This window comes from Branchiostoma floridae, chromosome 19 (genome assembly GCF_000003815.2).
Source record: "Branchiostoma floridae strain S238N-H82 chromosome 19, Bfl_VNyyK, whole genome shotgun sequence".
In the NCBI taxonomy this organism is placed as follows: Eukaryota; Metazoa; Chordata; class Leptocardii; order Amphioxiformes; family Branchiostomatidae; genus Branchiostoma; species Branchiostoma floridae.
The window spans coordinates 11159118-11182472 of record NC_049997.1 but is presented as its reverse complement, the minus strand read 5'-3'; the positions used below and the strand labels follow the sequence as shown (position 1 = coordinate 11182472).

Sequence of the window (23355 nt, the reverse complement as noted above, 5' to 3'; positions counted from 1 at the left end):
GTTCTGTAAGTTTTGTGTCTTCTGTCTTTCAAATCACACTTTTTTTCATCATTCAATTTCAAGGTCATAGGCCATACAAACCCAACGGCCTTATATAGTGAAAAGGGCACCAACGAGAAAGTACTGTGTAGATTGACATGGAGATGGAAAGCTCAAGTAATAGCTACGCGACTCTTGAACATTTTTTCTGTGATTGAATACTACAACGTTACCATACAAATCATGTCCATATCATGAGATTTTTTTAACGTTAACTTCTAAATGTCTTTGTGCGAGGCTAATAGAAACTTTTCATTGTCCCGCCTCTTGAGTACCAACCAAGCTGTAACAGTGTCCATTGGTGTAATAGGAACACTTAATCCCAAATTTTCCACGCTAAGTAGTTACTGTGACATCTTTTCACGCTAAAAATTTGTCCGCTGACCATGAAGGCATGTGACGTGAACGGGTGAAAGAGGTTCTGGCGCGAAAACCCGTCACCATGGCAACGCGCAGACAGACGATTGTGGGGACGAGAACGACCGCCATTGTTCGACAACCCCATCTATAAATAGTTCTCTGTCCCAACAACCAGCTGCGTTATGTAGTCCAATTCTGTCACACAGGAGAACTTTATGTATTTTTCTGGCAAATTTGCTAGCCTGATTTGTGACTGTCTTTTGACCTTCGGCAACGAGGTCGATGTCGCTTTAGTTTCGTCGAGATGTTTGAACGACGGTCAAGGTCAAGACAACAAAGTTAACAAGAACGGCATTGAGGGATAACGTGTAGAGAATATGTATACTGTAGTTTACGTATGTGCGTGTAGACATTGTTGTGCTGTGATTTCGTTATCTTCAAGGTTGCGTTATGTCAACTTGTGGTTAGCTGCTATCGAGTTTAATCGATTTACTGAATAGATTAATCAATGAGAGGAATCATGTATTTACAAAATTGAAGTAGTGTGTGTGGCATTGTCGATAGCAAAACAAACTGTATGTACTAGTGCTGATATACTTTAAAAGTCGTGTGTACATTCTAAAAAATGCGGTGTAAGACTTTGTGCAATAGTTGAGAAAGATGACAAATGTTGTTACTGTGACCATAACTACTTAGCAATTTTTGGGGAGGGGGGGTGCTTGTAAAATGTATTTTGTTCTGATGGCTTACCTCATTTGGCCGGCTATACTCCTCGGTCAGCTTTGATACTATAACGCTAGTTCAACTTTATCCGCGGGGTTTTTTATTCGTTGTATATAAAATAGGAGTATTTAGGGATACCAAGTCGACAGCGAGTGTTTCATACTGGAAATCTATGAAAATATTGCAATTTGAAACCAACGTCCGTCAACTAGATATTCCTAAATATCTCATTTCTAAAAACAACGGATATAGGTTACCATGTGGATAAAGGTGAACTACCGTTATCTTCTGCCACCGAGAATCTGCTTGGAAATTACCCTATTATACTCTCAACGGTTGCATGTGGCCAGCCTCATACAAGGTGGTCTGTGGTTAGAGTGGTTGCATTTGTTATCATCGTTCGTACTGCGAAAGGTTATTACATGCAGTTCATTAGACCACCTCTAAAGTCTGGTGCAGTTCGCGCACTTTAACTTTTGCCCCCTCCGTGCACCAGACTTCCAAACAGAGGTGGGAAGAAAAGAAAACCTAACATAATGAGAAGGACTGACGCCGCAGAATCCAGACAAATTGAAAACCTTGCGCAAATCCCCCCTATAGAACGGGCAATTTCTTTGACACGAAATTCCTGAGCAGATTTTCGGCTTAAACTCTGCTTGTCGTCCGGCGGTGCAACATAAGGAGAAACCTGACACGAATAGTGAGTGATCACTGATGTGTTGGTCCAGTTCAATTGTTCCCTGTCTTCCTACAGCAACAAAGATACGACAAAACTCCTTTTGAAATAAGGTTGGTATTTGTTTAATAGTATCATGTTCTCATTGGGCTTCTCTTGTCGGTCTTTTCAATCATGTACAAAGGACCATTGCCTTTTGGTGGGAATCAAGAGCCTAGAGTAGCTGAATGGGACACAATAACCCATTTATTACAATCCATTTTGGAAAAGTGCATAAGAGACAACGGAACCTTAGCGCAGGCCCAGTTGAAGAGACCTCATCATGTAACAAGTAAGATTTTTTTGAAAGACAAGATTGGGTTAACCTTTTATGGAGAAGAAAATAACGTATCACTCCAAATTAAACACCAGTAAATATTTTAGCCGCAAAAGACCAATTATACATCAAAATCACAATCATTTAAAAAATATTTTTTATCACGCTTTAAGCCCCGGTCACAAGAATCGTACGATTGACTGCGATGGAGGTTTTATGCGCGGCACAAGCGCAGAACGTCGTAAGTCGGGGAAGAATCGGAAGCAATGGTTTAAATATATGAAGCCGTGGTCACAAGGATCGTAATGCATCGTACGATGAGGTCATTAGAGCGTATCTGCGTCAATCGCAGGTAAATCATGGTAAATCGGGGAGCGTCGTATGGCGAAAATAGAGCTGAAATGGATTTTGAACATGTTCAAAATTTCGCTATCGTCGTAAGATTTTATTTGCCCCCAAAGCAGACTTCATTACGGCAATTTTTGTCTACTGATGAGGTTTTAGATTTATGAATTGTTAGCATGTTGTGATTGTTTCAGTTTTCCCTGATATTGTCGATATTGACGAAAAGGGAAATATATCAGTCGCAACTGCCACAATCGCAACCAGAGAACAGCGCGCCCCGCACAGGTGATGCAGACAATTGTTTGATCGCTTCATGCACGTGAGTTTATAATTAGATCAAATCTCAGCTCTCGTCGGTCTTGGGTCAGTTTACCATAATCGTAATAACCATGGGGACAACTCAAACATAAAGGCAGGCTCTATGAGTCGGAAATATATATGATATAATGCTTATGATATGATTTTTGTATGATGGCTTCTTTTTGTTGATAGCATATCATGATACAATCTTCTAAAGAGCCTGACACGCAGAGCCGGCAAGCAGGCCGAGATAACCATACCAGTACTCACGCTTGATTTGAACTTTTCCTTGTAATACTCTTATTGTCTTGGTCTTTTTAAATTCATTTTTACAGTTAAAGATATTATAGGAAGGTATTCAACAGCTATGTCCACATTTTGTTCGTTAAAGAAGCACAAAAACGGTCAGACGGCTATACAGAAGAGACACAAGTTAAACATCGTACGACGCTGGAAAAATTTTGAACATCATCCGATGCTCTGCGATGGCTGATTTTGCTTACGATTTAGCTGCGATCCACTGTGATCATCGTGCGATAGGCGTAATATGCCATCGCAAGGACGTCGTACGATTCTTGTGACCGGGGCTTTAAGCAAAACAGGACCAAAGTCACGTGCGTTTTTGAGCGACCTATATCTTTTTTAATGTCCTAGAATTGCCAAGAACTAAAAGCAGCTATCAAAAACATGGACGATTTCACACCATTACGTAATTGGGTCGAATCATCATTAGGTGGTGAAATAAGGGGACAAAATGATGGAGACAAAGAGGAACATGTGTCCCAGAATTCAGTTCGCCCGTCATCCGGGACCTTCCTAATTTGTCCACCTGATTACCCGCCTAATCCACGAAGAGATACCAGGTCCTTCTTTCGTCACACGATACTTCGGACTTAATGACTTATTAGAACAGAAATGTCTACCAGGCACGAGAACCCACCATCGCATGCTCGGCGTGTTGATGTTGTGTTTCGTGTGATTTGTAACTTTAACTCCGTGAAAATAGGCTTTGAAGAGGGTGCGTAATATTTAAACAGGTATCAACATTACGGATTACCAGTATATCGTTTTGTCTTGCGATATAACAGGATAAATATATTGTGTGTATACGTGTGCTTATGTGAGTATTTGCGCGTGTGTGTTTGTGTGTGGGGGGAGGGGGGGGGGTATAAAAAGGACACAAAATCGTTAAGAGTTGATAATTTTCACAAGAATATTCAAGGGTACAAATATAGACGTATTTAGGTACATGCTATCAGTAACTACTAACTAAACTGTTTCATTCCTCTTTCTTTTCTCCGTCTCTCAATCACTCAATCCTCACATGCGGGATGCACTGAACGAAATATCAAAGGTGCAAAAATACACAGTGATTTTTAATGGATACAAATGATTTCCATGTACTTTGTGTTCTCCCCTGACTCCCCTATTGGGATGTGGTAGAATCCGTACATATCATGCGGAGATAAGTGATCAGGATGGGGTATTATGGAGATAGCGTAACAGTGGTACTCAGCTAATGGCTTATTGCATGTGAACTGGAGGCTCGCCAAGGGTATGCGTAGACACGACTGTGAAATATTGAGCGTCGTGATCTTAACGTGCAAAAAGAAGAGGTTTTATAGGGCCTTATTGATGCCAGGAGACCTGTTTAGATAGTGCATTAGTGAAGTATTGCTTTTTAAATTTATACTATACTTTTGCAACCTTCAGCACTTTTGTCGTTTTCAATATGCCATCATGCCTCAATGTTTTGGTGCCCCCTCTATCTCCGCCAGTCTCTCTGTATCTCTCTTTCCCTCTATCACTTTCTTCCCCTATGAAAGATAAAATCAAAACCTTGCCCTACCAGGTCACATACGATATTCATATACACGCAAATCTGGTAGCATGACACAAAGCGGCCGCCCGACAGTTATTACGACGTACCCCGCCATAGAGACTGTGTATTAAACTCACTAGGCCAGCAAATTTACGCAGCATTCTAATTGTTTCTGCACAATTTACAACACGGTGTCCTTTCCGCCAAACCCCCATAAGAGCCCCCTATGTCATTGACTCCACGCTAGGATATCCAGGAATACCGAACTATCACGCACATAAACCATTAGACACACGAGTAACATCCTGCCAACATGGCGCTCTGACGGGCACAGGTGTTCTAGTCGTGTGGTGAGTTAGAATCCCTTTCTTCGAATTCCCTTGTCCTTGGTGTAGCTGTACGTCCTTTAGCCTTTTGGTTGGTTTAAAATCATCTTTAGTCACAATCCAGTTCGTGTTAATGATAGATCAGTTCTTGTCATTTTCTGTCCTGCATGCTAGCCTTGCGGCGTGTCCATACCATTTATCATTATACCATAACGTTCCATTGATAGCTTGCCACCGTGGCTGAAAAGTCACAATCTTTGGATATCGACATAGAAACTATTTTAATGTATTCCAAGCTGACGGATAACAAAGCTTTCTGTGAAACGTTCAATCCAAGACCAATATGCCAACAGAAATGTTTGTGATATATACGCTTTAACGAAAACTTACGCGAGGAAGTCAGTGGGGGTGGGGGGGTGGGGAGGTACTTACTAGTACTACATAGTAGCGGTCTATAGAAGTATAATGGAAGGATCTAACTTGATAACAAAACATTTTATGCCGTAATTCGTTGCACTGCTTTTAGGCATCGGCACAGTTCTAATTTATTTAGAATCAGTGCTTTCCATTTGTTTCATCTATTCCACTTCAGGACATATTTTGAACAGTGTACATGTGTAGTTATTATGGAACGGAACTATTTATTGTACCTTCTCTTGTTTATTGTTTCCTGATGAGCTTGTTGTCCCCGCCATTGTTTATACTGTCCAGGGTAATTATGCTAATAGTGGCAGGTGCATGGCAGAGATTGGTAATAAAACATAGATTTATTGGGGCAGGGGGGGGGGGGTGCAATACTGGAACTATTTGAAAACAACTACTAGTATATCAAAACCATAGCGTTTCTATCCTAATAGCCAAAGCTTGGTTGCTATACATCTCACAAAAATGCAATTGGATAGAATTTGGACCCTACCTCGTGGTACGATTTTGATGCTGTAGAACTGCTAAGCAGCCTAGCAGAACCAACAACCGACAAGGACCTAAGACAGTCTTTTTTGTAACACTGTGAAGAGTTCAGCTGTCTTGTAACCACATAGCTGAATTTTTCAAGACATCCTCGTGACTATCCCGAGAATGCATTCAGCTTACGATTGTACGACAACCGTACGACGCTTGTGACTGGGCCCTAATAGGTGATTTGAAAAACAAAGCTTTAGCTTTGTGTAAGGTTGCTGTGTCTGAAAATCTTTGATTGAAACAGATGTAATATAATTGTTATGATACTTTTACGTTTTTATGCGTTTTTATCGGACTTTTTATTTTGTACCGTTTTCTATAATGTCTCACGCCTAAACGAGACAGATTTGGCCGACACAAAAACGCCTTAAAACGTCAAAAGACAGCCGGAGCCAAACCTCTGCTTAGAGAGCATGTCATCACGGCAGATGCACGGATGATACAGCTCATTCTATTCCTGACTATCTTGTCTTCTTCCGGGCCAACTTCCTCTGGACGAGCATTCCCCACTGATAGGAGGACCATGTAGTCTTAGATGTCAATCTTATCACGACGTGTAGAAGACATGTCACATTTGGAAGAATCATTGTTGTACATTGTTAACGTTGCCGACAGTTCTTTTTAGCTCCCATTTCCAAACCGGGCCCCGCCCGGGATGTTTACGGAAACGAAAAATGAAAATGTTTATCAAGGACTATACACAAATTATGCTCGTGACTATTTTTTACGTTCTGTATCTTTTGTTGCCTTTTTAATCATATTTTTCGTTTTCGAAAGCTACCCGGCCGGGCCCTGGTTTAAGAATTGGGACCTACGCCTTACTGGTGCTGGTCTTTTAATATTTTATTTTCTCAATGATTTGAAAACATTCGTTATGATAAATACTATGAAAAGATAGTGGCCACTCTCGTGGCATGTTTTCGAGATCTACTATACTTTATTACCCTTATTACTAGTATGATCATTGTTTGCTTCAATTGTATAATTGTGTAATACTTTAATAATCATTACTTTGAGCTGCTCGTGTACCGTAGTAAATCTCTTCACGTTTGATAACCAGACGGTCCGTCATTTTGAATTTCTTCACACGTTATTATTAGAAAGAATGAAATATTAACTAGATAATGGTGTCTCCCGGATCCATCATGTTGACAGGGAGCTGACCTCAGGTAAACCCGCCTTTCTAACTCTTTCTGTGATCTCCATTGTTAACACGGCAGCCCGTATTGTGTTGTGACATGATTCGGTACCTCCAAAGTCGGACGTATCACGCTATGTCCATTGGTAGCCTCCTTGGCCAAGGCAGGCATTAATTCATAAGGCACTGCCACAAGAAACCGAGTGCAAAGGAACTGACATGTCATCACAAAAATACAGCCCGATTGGTACCTGATATGGAGGCTAATTTACCAGTGCAGAATCAGCCCAACAATATTTCGTACCATGGACATGGTGCAATGATGTACTTCTCCAAGCAGATATTCGGAGGAAAGACTGTAGCTTCTTTTTTAATTGGCAAGTTTTCCGGAAGCATAACAACACAGGATATGCTAGAGACTGAAAACGACGCCATCGGTCCTCCGCGTATCTGCTTGGAGATCATATATCTGACCAGATTCGATGATCATTGCATATAATTGTAAATTCACAAAACGCACAGTAATGATAAATAATGATTTTTTTTTTCATATTTTGTACTTGCTTTCTTTAACCTCTGCAAATACTTCTTATATTTTGTATAGGTTTGCTATTTTGTTGTTGATTGAGAAACACCAGTAAGTTTTTTTGTTGAAAAATGACGTGCACTGTGCGATCGGTTTAGTCGCTACATCCGTTCCGACTGTTGATATTTCACCTTGTTGTCGTGGGTCTGGCCACGTTTCGAAAGTTCAACGTCTTTTGCAATCGAAATCACATCTGTTAAAGTTTTGAATACAAATGTCAGCGCCTCAAAACTAAACGGATTTTTTAAATGTAAAGCGTGATTATTCAATCCTTGATGAGTTTCTATCCCCTGAAGTCAAAACTAAACGAGACAGTCACTCTTCAACACTGGTACAGAGAATAGGGACTACAAAAATTTTAAGTGTTGCACATATGCATGTAAGATCTTAAGACTATATCAGTCTTAGGGGATGGAAAAATGCCAAAATAGATTATGTTTTTTCCAGAGATTTTGTTAGAATTCTTTTATTTTAGGGGAAGCCCACTGATTCAACATTACCAGGTTCCTATGCGGGGGCCATCGCATTTTTTACTCTCTCCAAGCAGAGGTTGAGTCGCGTAGATATAGTACATGTAGTAGTAGTAGTAGTCTTACAGGAGCGCCCCTGTACTACTACTACTATGTTTACGCGACTCAACCTCTGCTTGGAGAGTAGCATTTGCCGCCCTTGTAGGATCTAGGAAGGCAGTCCACTCGTTCCCCTAGCCCGCGGTGTGTTTTTCACTCCTCAATTCTTTGGGTACAACAGTAGCATGTTGGCATGTGTAACAGGCGTACACTGTACACCAACATGGCACTCAGAAGTAACACCATGTCACAAGCCTGTATAGATGTATTCATGTGAGAGGGGAGCTTGTCACGACAATGTCACGGGCAATGGTAATCGTTCTGTCAAGGGTAATTGGCTATCACTGCTGGTATTGGGCGTTAATGGCCGTGACTTTGGGTGTGAAATGGCGAAGTGCATTCTATTTGCATTACAAAGGCGGACAATGTTATCACTGTTGGGGCATAGACGATGTTCAATGGATGTAGCCTTTGACTCTAAGATTTTTTGCGGTTCAGTAGGTCGTATGTTTATTATGATAATCCTTTGTATGTTATGTCTTTCATACTTTATCAATGTGTGAAGAAATATGATGTTTTTTTATGAAGGCGACAGTATGGTTTTATTTTAAAACATGCTTTTATGGAAATGTCCTTGGTGGTATCATAGTATGAAAGGCTCTTTGTCCAAACATGTCCAAAATGTCGACAGCTAATTTTTTTACTGCCGTATCAACCGTATGATTTGGCGGGGGGGGGGGGGGGGGGTCGGCAATTGGCGTATTTAGCTCATCTGTACTATTATTTGGTGTTTGCCCTGATTTCTACAAAGTCATGTTTTGACTGTCGTGAAAACAAATAATGGTTGACCAAAGTCTGAAATGCCTGCACTTCTGAAGTCTGACACTAGGGATGTGTACTTATTGACCTTACGATCATGACTGACTTTAATGTTCTGTTCCAAAGGTACAGTTACTTCTTGTACATGGATGGTGTTTTCTCTAGGCAGGAATATGACCAAGTCCGGCTTCTGTGCTGTAGGTAACAGGAATAAACAGGGATAGTGCCACCGTTGGTTGTATACCCTTGCAGGTCTGCATAGACACGGGCGTCTATCTGAGAGTGATCAATGTTCTCCTGAAGGGTATCCACTATGTGTTTAAGTATGGAATTGTGCCGGAACGTATATCGTCCTTGCTGGAGGGAGATGCCGCTAATGATAATTGATATAATTTATGTAAAGTGGACTTTATTTTATTGGGGTAATCAATCAAAAACATACATGATACGTCCCTCGAAAAAAATAAATCATTTAGCGATGATATGAGGCCATGGAACTCTAATTGACCCGTTTTTAGAGTTTGTACGTTAAAATGCATCGTCATGATTCTTGGGTTAACTTAAGTGTGAAGAGAAAAAGTCTGTCAATCTGTTTTGGGAAACAGTTCGTTCTTTCTGAGTCTGTTTCTGCATGAAGGCGTCTTCTCGTCTTAGCCTTGAAGCGACTGGAGATGTCTCATGGGTCACTAAATAGAGTCACCTCTACACGGAGCATCATTCAGTAAAACCGGTACAACAACTTGGTCCTGTAAGAAACACGTTATTCACGCCTGAATTCTCTCCATAGGAGACATAAGGTTTTCTAAACAGTCCGTACTTTTGGCCAAAGCTTTTTCTTTGAAGGACTCTTAAGCCACAAATTGCAGCAGATTGTGGCGATTTCTTCCCTGAGAGAATGAAGAGTCTGTAGGAATGTTGTTTGTGGTGACGTCGCCCTAGAAACGCCGTTCGAACAGCTCATACGCGATCATGGTCATTCAGCAAGATGTTTGGAAGGAAGGTCAACATGTTTTGCTGACTGCCCCTGTTTTCTATCTCCTTGGAAAGGTAGGCTCCTAACCTGAAGATTTCTCGCTTTCATATGTCTTGTTACTGTAACTCATATATCATGAAAATAAGGTTTTGATGAACGTAACATGTATCCTCTGATCTCTTGCTGTCACTACTCAAGGCCGAACTTGATTAGCAACTGCGAAAACACAGACTAAAAGTTCCGATGCAGGACCATATCAAATCGCTATCAGATGACATGAAAGAAACGACAGTGAAAAGTGTGACTATAGTTTGTCTGAAATTCAGATCATTATGAAGCAAAATCAACTCCAACGCTACATGATATAACACATCATAGTGACAGTATGATGATTAACAGTTACAGATGAGTTGATAGTAACATCATGTTAAACACCCGTATGTTCAAACAGTGGAACAAACAACCATTCCGAATAAGTTCCAGCCAACCTCACTCTACTTACTGTACCCCAGTCCAGATCTGTAATCACAAGCTCTAAGTTGCCCCTTCTGTAATTACCGTAATTTTTACCTACATCGTAGTGGTTACTGAAAGAGTGGGATTTGTCCAAAGATTACTAGAAACTCTTTGAACGCGGTATCTCTGCCATTTTCACCTTTGTTGGACTCTAGAACTGTACATTCCAAGGACTTTGTATTGTAATAACGTTAACTTCTAACGTTATGTTACAAATCGTCTGTGCCATGTGTCTTGCTGTCATCTCATAGATCTTTAAGCTAGTTATACCTTTGCAAACGAGTTAATGTTGATAAGTTATGAATGCCGGGTTGTCTTGATATCATTTGTGGGGTAATCAAACAATAGACGAGTTTGATTTGGTTCCCCTGGCGACTATCTTTGGAACTGCTTGAATCTGCAACTGTATTGTTAATTAGGGTGATAGGTAGTCTTGTTAACTCTTGATTTCCATTTTTATGTCATGCCTTATCGTCTGTTGAAAAGCGTGACTGATGACGTTCAAATAAGGCTTTACAGAGATGCTTACCGCTGTTTTGTTTAGTAAACCCACGTCAGGTGATCCAACAACACGGGTAGTTCCTTATTAGCGCGTTTTCACGCGTATTTTCGGGGCTCAACGCGAAGACAAGACTCGGCAACCTGACACGAGGCGTCACACCGGCCGCTACATTATCACAACATTCTCACCTAGCTCTGGTAGATTGCAGCGGCGATTTGATACATGTACATACCATATGCATGTTATTTCAGCACCTTGTAGCAAGAACAAGTGATAGATGAACAACTCCTTCACCGCTAGACGCGAGGAAAGGAGTTAAAGGCAACCTAAGCAATATTTTGATCGGTTAAAAGTGGAAATAATCTGGAAGACAATCTGTATGAAATTGATATCTACTGTACTATATCCCCACATTTGCATCATCATTTCATACTTTGAGCGGTTAAAAACGGCACAGAAACAAGCTGCGCTAGGATTCCCTAAATAATGTTACCCACAAAAATTAGACTTCACGGCGTCCTTGCGCCACCGCAGCATCGAATATTTGCTTCTTAAATGTTGGTTTAGAGTTGTAGAAAATTAACTTTGATAACTGAAGTTATCAACCCTGACTTGGGCTAATATTGCTTAGATAGGTTGCTTTTGAAAAGTCATCTTAAGCTTGTAGTGTCAAAGAACACATTTATCAAGTAGAGACAATGTCGGATAAGGCAAATCGCAGTGATTTGATACCTTGTTATTTCAGCACCTTCTGTTCGTTGGGCTGATTTCTATACTAGCTACACGTTTTCAATGACCGGCCTTCGCACATGGTTCTATTCCATCGCATGACTTGTCTCGTCCTTCGACTCAATCCAAGGTTGTCTGAATATATGATATAAAAAATCCTACAATATGAATAGTTGTATGAAAGATCCATGTTCACACGTGCTGTATGCGACACATATCATGCCTGTGATATCGCCTGTGGGTAGAATTAAGGCATGTAATAAGCCTGCTGAAGTACGCCAGCTGTGGTTGGTACATACACACACATACGGACCGGAAAGCTACATTACACCTCACTAGACTCCCATTTCACACGCCTTCGAATTCAGCACGTTAAAGAGCGTGGGATGTAACTCTGGAAAGTGTGGATATCAACAAGGTGGAGTCTCTACTCACCACCTGGTAGTAACGTTATCCCTTCATTCATTCATTAAACAATCCACCCATCCAAAACTTCCATGAAGCCATTCATTCTCATTCACTCATTAACTCACTGACTGACTGACTGACTCACTAACTCACTCACCCATTTTCTCACTCACTCACTCACTCACTCACTCACTTACTCACTCACACACTCACTCACTCACTCACTCACTCACTCACTCACTCACTCACCCACTCACAAACTCAGTCACCCTCCCACCTACCCACCACCCACTCATTCATTCACTCATTCACTTACTCATCACAGCCCCCTTCACTCATTCATTCATTCGTCATACAAATTCAAATGTCGTTCCTCGTGGACACACCACACGTTATTTACCCTCCTGTCTACTATAGATTAACACACCTGAAGGGAATTTAACTTACATCGTAAATTGTCAACAATCGTGCAATGTGCAACTAGAAAAATTGTTAACGACATTTGACGGTTAGGAAATGCACTTTTGGACTTACATATGTGACATTTGATTGCTTAATGTCTTTGGAACAGTGGAACCCAATGCAAAGATCTCTTTCCTAGTGTTGATAAAGTTAGTATATATAAATATATAATTTTTCTTGCTTTCATCACATAGCATTGATATAAAAAGTAAAGAAATCACACCTGCCACATGCATGAGGAGGGGCACCGGCGGGTTAGTGGATCTACTCTCCAAGCAGAGGTTAAGCTCCAGCTGTTTTTTTAAACCCTTTTTTTGTGTTTTTATCGGGCTTTGTACCGTTTTCTTTATGTCTCGCGGCCGCACCCGATGCAAACGCATAAAAAAACGTCAAACAAGAAATCTTTTTAAAAAAGCTGTGCCTTGCCGCGTATTTTATGTTATTTTGGTAAGTTAGACTAGATTCTACGCTTAAAAATCCCGAGTTCCACATGTAGCCCCCCCCTCATTATCATAATTTATGTCAGATGAATTATTGGCACATTAAACAGGTTTTGTAAAACTTTTTGACCCACAATGAATATGCATTATTTTTTATTACAAACTAAGTTCCTTCTGATGCAATTTGTGATATATATTTATATAAACATGGTGAGTTAAAGCGTAGATTTATTACGCTGGACCACATACAGTAACATGCGTCTAGAAGAGCGTTTTAATACTCGCCTGGAATGTACCATTGTCTAACTAAGCCATGAAACTCGGCACGTTGATCACTTCATTGTGACAATGTGTTTTTGCCCGTATGTGGTTCGAAAGTCGGTCGAACTCTGGGCTTTGATGAGTTGATCTATTGGTTTGAAAGTCGGTTGAACTCTGGGCTTATTGAGTTGATCTAATGGTTTGCAAGTCGGTTGAACTCTGGGCTTTAATGAGTTGATCTAAAACTGCAGAATCTAGTTGCAGCATTGTGGTTTACTTCTGCCCCCCGCCCATTGCGTTGACTGGGCTGAGAGGGGCAGAGGTGGTTCATCCATTGTGGGGCGTTCGCCCTGTATCGCATCTGCAAAATCTAGTTGCAGCATTGTAGTTTCTGCTGTCCCCCGCCCATTATATAGACTGGGCTGAGAGGGGGCAGAGGTCATCCATTGTAGGACGCTGCTCTGTTTTGCATTTCAAGGGTTGAGACAGACAGTGGTGTCCATTTTGTCTGAGTGGAAATTTCCACTTGGGCTTGCTCCTTGGCAAATTTAGCAATTTAGTTTGAGAACCAGTAGCGCCCGGAGAGGCTGCCTAGTTTATTGGTTCGTACTTGGTTGTTCTTTAAGCGTGTCAGTTTGGTTACACGCCTTCAGTTACGTTACGTTTTCAACCCTTGCTGCCCGTGGAGGCTGTCTGATTTACAGGTAGTGTTTTTCAGGGTCTCTGGCAGCTCTGTCTGCTCATATTTTGGTTCCTTTTTAGTTTTATTTGGTTCTAGTTAAAGCTGCATTATGAAGCGTCCTCTTTCAATAAAAGTTGCCGTGTACCGTGATCGGTTAACGTATGAACAAGTGTTTACTTTGCTGAGCGAGGTTTCGGCTCCCATGAGCAGCATTCAGGCTGTTCAGTCTCTGGGACCAAACTCATTCGACGTGTCATTTTCCTCGGTACACGAGCGTACATTGTATGCGGGGAAACTGTCTGGTTTAGACGCCGTGGATGTGTCATCTTACGCGGCGGCGGAGATAATTGTCACGGCCACAAGAATTCCGTATGAGCTCGATGACAACTATGTCAGGAACTGGTTAAATCAATACTGTGCCGTCATCACGTCCCGTATGGTAACATACCGGGACAGACCGACCATCAAAAATGGGAACCGGCAATACAAAGTAGTTTTAAAGCCGGGATGCAATATCCCATCAGCATGGAAAATGTATGACGGGAGGATGGTTTTCTTTAGGTATGTGGGGCAGCCCCGTACCTGCTTGAGATGCAACCAGGAAGGGCATGAGTCGGCAAATTGTGCAGTAACATTTTGCAACAAATGCCAGTCCATTGGGCATTTGGCCATGGATTGTACCAACGATGTTGTGTGCCTCAGTTGCAGGGCAGAGGGACATACGGCTCGCCGTTGTCCCCTGTCCTTCGCAAACAGGATTAAGATGGGAGCCAGTTGGGCTAAGAGCCAAGAGCTCCCGGCAGGTGTGAGTCAGGTCCGTGAACACCATGATGGAGGGGTTCCTCAGGCTGCAAATAAGCCTGATCGGTCGGAACTGGCCCATGTTTCTGACGCAGAGTCTGGTGTATCTGATCCTGTTTCGCCTCCAGGTCACCCTGGCAGTGTGGACCCGGGTACTTCTTCGGCTGTGAAGTCGGATGTTTCTTCTCCGGTCGCGGAGTCGGAGGCTTCTCCTCCGGTCGCGGTGGTTGAGCCGTCTGAGGACGTGCTGTCGGAGGCCGCTCCTTCGCTGACCAAGTTTTCTCCGGTCGCGGTGGTTGAGCCGTCTGAGGACGTGCTGTCGGAGGCCGCTCCTTCTCTGGCCAAGCCTGGCCCTTCCTCCTCTTCTAGCGAGCAGGTACCCTCAACATCTGCTGCTCCGGTACCGGCCCCTCGCGCCCGGTCCCAGAGAAGGAGGCGTAAGGCGGCCAGTCCAATCCGACCTGTTACTCGTCGGTACATGTGTCAGGGTTGTGAGTTGGATTACACAATCACTCTGGAGGTGGTGTCTTGTCATCAGTGCAAGGCAGACATAACTCCAGAATCTGCTCTCCTTGCTTTCTGTGAGGGCCCAGTTTGTCAAAGCGATAATCGCCTCTTTCTTTGTCAGAGCTGCCATGATGGCAACTCTGATATTGCTGACAAAGATTCCAGGAAAAGGTGTAGGGGCGATTCCAGTGAGGGATCTGCCTCTGCAAAGACTTTGTCGAAAGGAAAAAAGATTCGTAAGGAGCCGGATTCCGACTCCAGTCTTGTTATCGAGGAGTTTCCCTCGGAGAGTCTTCGTTCTGTGGACGGTAACGAGTCTGACTCTACTGTTGGCTCCAGAAGCCTCATCATTGATGAGGATACTTCGGATGCCTCTCAGGCTCCAAGTCCCGATTTGGTAGCAAAGGCGAGAGCCATTGTCATCTCCTCTGACTTGTACAAGAATAAGGCTGTCTTTGTGTGCAACCAGTTTATTTCTCATGGTTGTGACGAACTCTTGCATAGTTTTAGGTCTTTGAAATCCCACCTTGCAAAGGCGCATGGCATCTCCGGGGACGTTGTGCCTTGTAAGGTTGGTAATTGTTCGAGGTTTTTTAAAACCACGATGTTATGTCTCAAGCACCTCTACAATGTCCACCCCCAATTTGTTAACCGAATTGGTGTGGAAGGAATTGATGATCTGTACCACTAATTCCTCACATTCCGATGTTGTTTGACATTCCTTCTCTATGTAGCCTCATGGTTCTTATTGCTACACTCAATGTCTGTGGGCTCCGTAGTCCGCAGAAGAGGAGGCAGGTTTTCGGCTTTTGCCGTCAACATAAATTTGACGTTGTTTGCCTCCAAGAGTGCCATGTTTCGTCAACATCTGAAGCGGTGCTCTGGGAGAAGGAATGGGGAGGCCAAGCGTTTTGGGCATTGGGCTCCTCCCAATCTAGAGGTGTGGGTATTTTACTCTCTCCATCTTTCAATTTTGATGTGGTTAAAAAGTCTTGTGACGATAGTGGGCGTGTTGTCTGTGTCGTCTTGTCCGATGGTGTGCGTAATTTCAAAGTTTGTAACATGTATGCTCCTAACATTTCTGCGGAGCGTACTGGATTTTTTAAAAATTTGTATAAGTTTCTGTCGGGGGCTGAGCCCCTTATTTTGTGCGGTGATTTTAACTGCGTTGAAGATGTTGATATTGATAAGAGGGGCGGGAACCCGGCTCATGGTAGTGGCGGTTCCACCATTTTAAAAGACATTTGCGCCGATTTTAATGTGCATGACTCTTGGAGACATGAGAATCCTTCTAAAAAGGTCTTCACTTGGAGACAGCCGACCAAAGGTATTGCCTGTCGGCTGGACCGATTTTATTCGTCTAAATGCCTCGTCGTTTCAAACTACTGTTTTTTACCCGCATATTTTACAGACCATGACTGTGTGTCCTTGTCAATTTTACCGGATGTGAAGAAGAAGCCTGGCTTGTGGAAATGTAATGTATCGATTTTAAAAAGAGACAAAGTTTTAAATGATTTTAAACTCGCTTTTAACAATTGGAAGACTTTGAAACCAGGTTTTCCTTCTTTGCGAGCCTGGTGGGATGATGTAAAGGCTAGAACTCGCTCTCTCCTGATCAGAATTTCTTGTGAACTGGCTAGGGAGAGACGGGAGTCCATGTTTACCTTGAATAATGAACTTGTCGATCTCACCAACAAGATGAACGACGGGGCCTCTTCGGCGGACATCTTGCGTAGGTATGAATGTACTAAGTCTTCCTTGTCCGAGTTGTCCGCTGAGGAGGCTCGCGGTGCTTTTGTTCGGTCCAGAGTCAAGCAATTTGTCGAGGGGGAAAAATGTACCTCGTATTTTGTAAGCCAGGCCTCTTCCCGAAGTAGGCAGCGACGCATTTCTTCGGTCAGAGATTCTACTGGACGTATTGTCCAAGATGACGAGGAGATTTTAGATGTTTTTAAGCTATTTTATGAAGACCTTTTTAGTGCTGAGCCTATTGATAAGTGTGAGGCGAATAACCTTTGTAACAATTTAGAAGGGTCTTTGGATCCTGATGAAGTCTCTTCATTAGAAGGTCCTCTTTCATTGGATGAGCTTTGGGCTGCATTGCGCAGTATGGAGAATAATAAGTCCCCTGGCAGTGACGGTCTCCCGAAGGAATTTTATGTCGCTTTCTGGGACGTCATTGCCGGGGATCTCCTCTCAGTTTTTGAGGAAGTTTTTTCGTCTGGCGAGCTCTCTCAGAGCCAGAGTTTTGGTGTTATTACTCTCCTTCCAAAAAAAGGGGACCCTCTGGACCCGAAGAACCGTCGCCCAATCTCTTTGTTAAATTGCGATTATAAGATTCTTGCAAAGGTTCTTAACAATAGGCTTAAGATGGTTGCCGCCTCGGTCATCAGTCCTGACCAGACATGCGGTATACCAGGCCGGTCGATACAATGTAACCTACTTTTGATGAGAGATATCGTTACATATGTTAATATGAATAACTTTGACTGTGCGATCATTTCTCTGGATCAGGCCAAGGCCTTTGATAGAGTGAATATTGATTTTCTTCACTTGACTCTTGCGAAGATGGGTTTTGGCCCGGTTTTTCGCAAATGGGTTGCTATATTGTACCACAACATTACCAGTGCTGTTTCCGTCAATGGGTCGCTATCATCTTCTTTTTCTCTCTCAAGAGGTGTTCGGCAGGGGTGCCCTATGTCACCCCTGCTGTACGCAATTTCTTTGGAGCCATTTGCCGCTACAGTAAGGGCCGATGCTGCGATTCACGGCCTCAGGTTGCCTGGTGGCCGTGAAGTTAAGATCTCGCAGTATGCGGACGATAACTCGGCTATTGTTACAACCGATGAGTCGATCCGCCGGCTCTTTGCTGTTATTGACATGTATAACAGAGGTTCCGGGTCTCTTTTAAATCTTGACAAATGTATGGGTCTCTGGCTAGGTAGTTGGAGGAAAAGACTCGATTGTCCGAAGAATTTTAAATGGACATCTGTATCCATACGTTTATTGGGAGGTACTTTTGGAAGTGTTAATATGCCTTTAGTCAACTGGAGGGAGAGGCAAGCTAAGTTTGAAGCGGTTCTGCGAAAGTGGGACAGCTTCTCTTTATCCTTCGCTGGCAAGGTTGTCGTCGTTAATAACCTTGCTTTCTCTACTTTGTGGTATATTGCTCCTGTATTTTCTCCTCCCGAGTCAGTCGTCAAGGACATTACGAGAGCCGTCTTTAAGTTTTTCTGGAGTTCTCGTGCAGAAATGGTCTCTAGACAGACAGTTATGCTACCTTTGGACAAAGGTGGATGGGATCTCATTGATTTTGGAGTGAAGGCCAATTGTTTTTATTGTCGGCCGTTTACCAATATTCTTGACCGGCCGGATCTTCCATGGGTCCAGTTGGCAAAATATTGGCTGGGTTTTTTTGCCCGTCGTTTTGAACCATCGTCGTGGTCTAACAGTTCCCCCCACTCTCCTGAGGCTCCACCTCACTATTCTTTGATGCGGAAGCTCACCTTGGAATTTGTTAATGCTTCTGCTTCGAAGACTTGGGACAAGATATGCACCGTGCAGTCTTTGTACAAAGCTGCCATTTTAGCTCGTTCTCATACCCCTTCCGCTTGTTTTTTAGAGCGGGGTGTTGATTGGTCGCTTGTTTTTTCAACGGTGCATAACACTCTCCTTGAGAATAACCTAAAGGAGCTTTCCTGGAAGGTCGCACATGGGGCTCTCAAAACCAACTACTTGACTTGTTCGATTTGGCACAGAACTCCTTCCCCTCTTTGTCCGAGGAGAAACTGTAGAGCTACGGAGACCGTTACCCATGCCATCTGGTCTTGTGGCGAGGTGCTCCTGACCTGGACTTGGGTCGAAGGATTCATTAGGCGATGGGTGGTCTCTAGTTTTCGTGTTTCTCGCGCGGTCGCTCTCTATGGTGTTATGTCGTCTACCCTGAAGAAGTGTAAGAGAGATGTCTGCACCTACATTTTGGCCGTCGCTCGGTCTAAGATTTGGTGGTCCAGGTGTCAGGCTCTCTTTGACAATAATTTCGTATTTCACATTGAGCTGGTGTCTCTAATCAAGGAGGCTCTTAGGTTTAAACTCAAGATGGAGTTTGTTCGACTTGGTTCTGAAAGTTTCTTGGCTGAGTGGTGCCAATCTGTTAGATGGGCAAGTGTGCGGACGGGAGTTTTGGTTCTACGTTTTTAGAAGTCCTTGTCGTAGTAGTCTTTGTTTGGTGCTACAGTCTGTCTTTGCTATTGGTGGATTGTCTGTTAGATGTTCAGTGTGTGTGCTCAGTCCTTCACTATGGTGTTCCCCTTCTACTCTCTAGTCCTCTTTATAATTTCCAGTTTGCTTTGATGTGTCGTTTCTTGGCAGAAGGTTGGGCGGGTGCAAGTCTGCCTCGGGTGGAATGGCACATCATTTTTCTTTGTTTCCATTCATGAGTTGTTTCTTCTTATATTATGATGGTTTTCAGTTTGGTCTCTGTCTGTATTACTAAAACTGTTTGTATACCCAAAATAACAAAGGGCCTTTGGAAGGGGCTTTGGAAGGGCTGGGTTAAAAGGTCCGTCCATTGATCCATGGAAAAAAGCTGGCGTAAAGCCTTGCCTGGCGGCAAGGCAAAAATAGTCTTAGCCCAACATCTGATTGGAGAGTAGGTGGAAGCCGTTCAATGACCTGTGCAAAGTACAGACAACCCAAGGACAATTGTATGTGCATATTTACCCACACTGAGCTAGTATCTAGGACACAATTACAGGAGAGAACGTTATGGAGTAATATGTGATATTTGATTAACCCTCTCCTGCTGCCCAATCCCGTAACCATTACTGAATATGGTGCCATGCGGCGACCGTAGCAGTCTAAGGGTTAAAGTTGATTCTCCTGACTATGACTTCCTCTGAGTATATTGAAAGCAATGATATTTAATTCGTATTTCATTTTAGGGGAGAAGAACGCAGAGGGAGGGTATTGTACATCCAATGACGTCACCCCACATATGAGTAAGCCCTTAACAGCGCACACCTGTAGTAAACAGTCTGATGAAGTGTCAGGTGTTTCTGAAGATCGAGATTTTTGTCTTACTAAGGAACCAGCCACCAAATGTTTCTCCCTGGTCTTCGTCTAATGATTAATAACATCAAAATTTTCCATGTGGCTTTTTTCAATATAAAGCTCAACCCTGCCGACATTTTCTGATCCCTATAAACATATTTGTGCAGTAGTTTTATAAAGACAAGGCCGGATTAGCCGTGACTGTTCATGACAAAGCAATGACCCAATTCTTTCATTATCCTCCCACTTAGGCAAAGTATGCCCGCGATGCTCGTGGGAAAGTTTGTTTAATTTAGGGAGAGGCAACACGAATTTGCACGCATGACTTTGGACTGGAGCTAGATGTCAGGATACATGGAACAGGTGGATGGGTGGTTTCTGTCTTGGAGTTGGTCTAGATTTTTACCGATAGGAACTATGCTCGTTTCAGAGTTGTTTTATAAGCTGTCTGTTTCTTTGTATTACATCTAATGATGTACTAGTATATTGTATTCATTACGTTTTCAGCAAAGTCTCTCTATATATCTATCTACTTTTTGGTAGAAACAAAGGTTTTGCCATTGTTTGTGCTTAACATATTGACCAATTGGTAGGCGAATTGTGTTTTTCCCCTTTGCGTATACATTGACTGTGTAGAAACATACTTGCACTTCAAACACAGCAACACAAAATGATGATATAGAATTTTATAGATTATTACTCGGATATAGATGCTACGCTTGAATCTTTGACTTTATTCGACTTGCAACAGGGACAATACAATGTGGACACTAGGCAGCTACCTAGCTGATACTGTGGCCACGTACATATACATATACTGTACAATCTTACATCTGTTTGGAGATGATCTCTGTACCCTCAGCGGAGATATCTCGTCAAAATAGCACCACGGCGTGCCTATCTGTTTCACATCCGACATCCGGCGGGATGAGTTCGGCTCTGTCTTATCTTGGAGAGATGGGGTGTGGGGACAGCATGGATTAAGACATTGTGAGATAAGTGAACTATTAAGAAAGGGAGGGACCACTTAAAGATTTTCTTCTTTTTTGTCTGTCTTGTTTCAGCGTCTTACTTTTTCCCTATCTTTTCTCGGTCTTCCTTTTCTTTCGCCTTTCCATTCTTTCTTTTGTTTAGCACAAAAACAGGCCGTGAGAACTACTAAGAAAATGGCGGGACCACTAAAAGACTTTCCTCTTTTTGTCCGTCTTGTTTCAACGTCTTATTTTTTTCCTTATCTTTTCTGGATTTTTCTTTTCATTCGTCTTTTTCCCCTTGGTTATCTCAAAACCGGACTTTTAACGTATCGAAACCCACAAAAGTAAGATGAAGTACTGGGCTTATAAAGCATAGATCCACGCCACTTATGTCGTCCTGAATACCAGGCAAACCTCACCATGTAGGTGGAAGAGAAGACGTTGGTGGTCTTGTCTGAAGTGGAATGCCCCGGCGGTTGGGCCAAATTTGGCGCAAACATTCATTCCTTAATGTCAAGTTGAATTAGGAAAGGCACAGCTGGGTCCCATTCAAATAACAATCTATCTGAAACGAATTCCAACGATACACGTACTAATTGATAGTTTCTAATACTGCAAATGGTATCAAATTGGCAATCTAGTTGGAATTGTAAGAATGAGACTTGTTTGTGACCAACACAACTATATCTCAGGCACCTGTCACAAGTAGTCGATCTTAGCCTCCCAACCTTCTCAAGACAATGGTTGGGGGTTGGGAGTTTGTCGTCAGCAAGATAATACTAGTTTGGTTTTGGTTTGGTTACACAGGTCTCCATTAGTGACTGATATGTCACTGTTCTTCCTGGAGTCCAGGTGATTTTAGAGAATCATCAATTCTAGACGGAAGGATTTTGCACCATCGCACACCGCACCATCGCACGTGTGGGGGTTCTTTAACGTGCCTGGGGTACGGCTTTCCCCAGACACGTTGTCTGCACAAACTCTCAATAGGTTTGAAAAATCAAAGTCGGAACAGACATATTCTGATTGAATCCAGTCAAAGGGGAAATCAAGTTGGAGCTAGAATAGAATGGACTCTGGGATACTCCCAACCCAGCGCCGACCTTGATTGGGGAGTGGTCGTGAAGAATCTTGTCAAGAAGTTCTTACTGTGTGACAGGGGCTTTGTGGTCTGGTGTCGGAGAGAACATTGCCTATGTTTGATATCGCGGACCTGTACGTGTTCGGACTATTGCGCACTTGTTAATCTTTACCAAATGTCGCAACCACTCTATAGGATAGGGCTGTGTAAACTTAGGACTTGCCCTTAACAACTTTTCACGCATCCTTTCTCCATTAGAAAGGTAACCTAGGATTTTCCACCCTTCTGTGGAAAATAGTGTTACAAATAAAAGTAAGAGGTGGACAGGGGAGGCTTGTTCAAGTTCGAGGGTGTGAAGATATTGTGCAATCCTTCTTGCCAAAATTTTTTTCTGCAAGCGTATCTTTGTATAATTTCCCCCTTGCTGTCAACTTCAACACTAGTCTATTGACATTGCAACAGTACAACACAGTGGCTAACTAGACAGGCACCGCAAAATATACATGCACAAAATAAGTAGAATTACTCAGAAACATTTTCTATGGTTCTGGTATTCGGAGCTGGACAGAGCATTTCCATAATGACTACACAGCTAGCATACTATTAAAACTTGCTGAATATGTCAGAAAAGTTGCATTAAGGTATTTCCTGTTTTCCTTCTGCTGATCGGCAAGCCCTTTCATTACATCATATTGTTGTGAACTCATAATGCAGTTATATAACTGCCGGAGGCCTGGCTTATGGGCGAGATGTGAGGCGTATTTGATGTAAAGTAATCATAATGTGTAATCATGTGAAAAAACATTTAAGACGTGTACTAACTCGTACAACAGCATTTTACGAGGGGCGTGCAATTAGTAATGGTCCTGACCCATTTCCCATAGCAGGAGATTAATGAAACTTGGCACAGTTATTAGTCTTTCTCTTCATAGGAATCACCCAGAGTTATGCATTTCTCCCATCGTTTGATGCAGCTCTGGACACCGAT

At 42.7% G+C, this 23355-nt stretch overlaps 1 protein-coding gene across 2 annotated transcripts in view; it reads left to right on the top strand.

Annotated features, from left to right (window-relative positions):
• LOC118406637 (protocadherin-15-like) overlaps positions 1–23355 on the top strand; it is a 57679-nt gene that overhangs the window by 4841 nt on the left and 29483 nt on the right. The window contains exon 1 of one of the 2 annotated variants that reach the window (XM_035806856.1): positions 4869–4931. The exons of the other annotated variant lie outside the window; for it this stretch is intronic. The gene's annotated coding sequence lies outside the window, so the exon portion shown is untranslated. Of the gene's footprint in view, positions 1–4868; positions 4932–23355 lie in introns of those variants that run through there. 2 annotated transcript variants of the gene reach the window in all.